Source organism: Canis lupus, chromosome 19 (assembly GCF_003254725.2).
Source record: "Canis lupus dingo isolate Sandy chromosome 19, ASM325472v2, whole genome shotgun sequence".
NCBI classification, from domain to species: domain Eukaryota; kingdom Metazoa; phylum Chordata; class Mammalia; order Carnivora; family Canidae; genus Canis; species Canis lupus.
Genome location: NC_064261.1, coordinates 39,534,317 through 39,537,811, shown reverse-complemented (window position 1 = coordinate 39,537,811; position 3,495 = coordinate 39,534,317).

Here is a 3,495-nt window from a genome sequence, read left to right as displayed (position 1 = left end):
TCATATCAAAGTTTAATCTGCTAGCTTGATGCAAAGTAAGGTAATGTGTTGGTAATTCAGGAAAATATTACAGCTTGATTGAAAAGAATCAGCATCATTAATCTGCACTGCTACAGCTGTGTGAAGGAAGGTTCTTTCCCAGCCAAAGATACGTCTCTGGGAAAATAGCCCTTTCTTATTGAAATATAGTTGACGTACAATGTTGTATTAGTTTCAAGTGTTCAACACAGTGACTCAACTCTATATGTTACTCAGTGCTCACCGTGATATGCGCAGTCACCATCTGTCATCATATGTTATTACAATCTCATTGAGTATATTCCCTATGCTGTACGAAAGTTCATCACCATGATCTATTTGTAGCAGAAGTCTGTACCTCTTGATCCCCTTCACTGATTTCACCCATCCTCCACCTCCTTCCCCTCTGGCAACATCTGTATGATTCTATTTCTGTTTGTTCATTTGTTTTTTAGATCCCACATATAAGTGAAATCATAGGGTATGTGTCTTTGCTTGATTTATTTTATTTAGGATAAATATTCCCTGGGTTCATTCATGTTGTCACAAATAGCAAGATCTCATTCGTTTTTAATGACTGAGTAACATTCCAATAGCCTGTATGTTTTAGAGATTCATTCTGAAATGTTTGCATAGGGAATGATATGATTATCTAGGATTTGCTTCGAAATTGTAAGGGAGTGGTAAGAACCATACTTTACCTGTGTGGTCTTCCTCCCAAAACTCATAACCATTGTTTAATCATGAGAAAAATATCAGACAAATCCCAATTGAGGTATGTTTTGCAAAATACCTGAGCAGTATACCTCAAAACCATCTATGTCGGGATCCCTGGGTGGCGCAGCGGTTTGGCGCCTGCCTTTGGCCCAGGGCGCGATCCTGGAGACCCGGGATCGAATCCCACGTCGGGCTCCCGGTGCATGGAGCCTGCTTCTCCCTCTGCCTGTGTCTCTGCCTCTCTCTCTCTCTCTCTGTGACTATCACAAATAAATAAAAATTAAAAAAAAAATCTATGTCATCAAAACCAAAGTCTAAATAATTCTTACAGACCAGAGGAGACCAAGGAGACATGACAACGCAACTTAATGTGGTATCCTGGCTGGAATCCTGGAAGAGTAAAAGGACATTAGGGGAAAACTACCAAAATCCAAGTCAGGTATGGAGTTTAGCTAATGGTATGTGCCAAAGTTGATTCTTCAGTTGTGATAAATGTCGTATAGTAAGATGCTACTAATAGGGAAAAATGGGCATGCAATATAGAGAACTCTGTACTATCTTGTACAACTTTTAATAAATCTAAGACCATTCTAAAATAGATTTTTTTAAAGATAATAGAAATAATGGAGAAGGAAAAGCAGAGAGCTCTGTTGCTGGACCAGGAATGGCCATATGTTGAGAGTTACTGGGGCTATATAATGGAAGTCCATTATACTGTTCTGTCTACATTTGTGTATGTTTAAAATTCTCTTTTATGTGTGTGTATATATATAGTGTTGGGGATCCACAAAACCATCCTCAGTTTCTATAATTTGCTAAATTCAATAATTTGCTAGGAGGGTTCATAGGACTCAGCATATAACTGTACTCACAGCTATCATTTATTACAGCAAAAGGATAGAAAATAAAATCAGCAAAGAGAAAAGACACATGGTGCAGTCCAAAGGAGACCAAACAAGCAGTCTAGAGTCTTCTTCCTCTGGAGATATATGGAATGCATTTAATTGCACTGAAGCATCTGTGACAACACACATCATGCTATTTATCAGGAAGTGCATTAGAGAAGCCCAGAGTTTTTACTGGGATCTGGTCACATAGGCACCCTCTAACTAGCATATCAAGATTCCAGACTCTTAGAACAGATGAAGCATAAACCACATTGTTTGCACAAACATTTTAGACAGAGTGAGCCATCTTTATCATTTAGGGAAAGTGTCTTATCAGTGTAGGGAACTTTTACCAGTCAAGTTCCTAAATGCCAGCCAAAGGCCAACCTTGCAAGCAGGCCTTTCTAAGAATAGCAGTCTCAACCCTACACACAAACACACACACACACGCACACATACACAGAGGCATAAGACTCTCTGAGATATAGCAGAGAGAGGCTTCTTAACCCACACCCTCTTCCTGCTATGGAAAGTATCCCCACAACCCTCACTTGGATACCTCATCTATTATGCTGGGCCACAGGTGCATGTCTGAGGGAGGAAGGGAAAACCTGTGAGGTTTGGAGAGCTGAGAAGAAGAAATCCCAATTTTCTCAGTGGGCATAGCTCCAAACTAGCTTGGAACTCTGTACTTTTTCCTTGCTTTTTCCCTTCTGTGTATGAGACTAAAGTTCTGAGAAATCGACCCTAAGGATAGAAGAGAAAGAGGGCAGGAAGGAAAAATGGGAAAGAAAGATGAGACCTTAGAGAGGAAGAGACCAAATCAGGCCAGTAAACTGCTCGTGGGTATCTCCTGGATCCATTCTTTTTTTTTTTTTTTTTTTAGATTTTATTTCTTAATTCATGAGAGACACACAGAGAGAGGCAGAGACACAGGCAGAAGGAGAAGCAGGCTTTTTGCTGGGAGCATGATGCAGGACTCGATCCCAGGAACCCGGAATCAGGATCATGACCTGAGCCTCAACCACTGAGCTACCCAGGCATCCCTCCTGGATCAATTTTTAGTAGTATGAGGGTTGTGACTGTCCAGTAGCATACCGAGTTTGAGGTTCCATACAAGTGGTGATATCCAGAATCTGGAGTTTGTGAAGAGCTGAGGAATACAGGGCTACAAGGGTTCCCATCCCCTTCAAATAAGGTAATACATACAATCTTAGATATACCGCAGTACATCAGCAATGAGCCTTTTTGTTAAACCTTGTATTCTGTGAAGAGTGTATTTATATGTGCATAGGGGTGTTAAAGAAATTACTGTAACTTCTGTCACCCTGTTTGGCATTAAGAAAACATTTTTTTCATGTGCAGAAATCTCAAGAAATGGAAGTGGTCAAAGTTTCTCTTAATCTCTTGCAGGCCCATGAAAGAGTACTGGTTGGTGACACATAAAGTAGGTGTCATCAGCACCTAGAAGCAATGGTGATGAGGGATAAAAGCAGGAAAACTTTCACATTTAGCCCAAAAAGCTGACCTACTGCCTCCTTAATATATATATATATTTTTTAATTTTTACTTATTTATGATAGTCACACAGAGAGAGAGAGACAAAGGCAGAGACACAGGCAGAGGGAGAAGCAGGCTCCATGCACCGGAAGCCCGACGTGGGATTCGATCCCGGGTCTCCAGGATCGCGCCCCGGGGCCAAAGGCAGGCACCAAACCGCTGCCCTACTGCCTCCTTAATTCTGATAAGGATCAGAGAGATGCAGGTTGCTAGATTCTTAAAAGGATCTGCATGACTGCTGATGTGGGAAATAAAGGCAGAAGAAAAATTATTCAATTTCCTTAGTACCTACAGCCCATTGACAAGTCCTTAA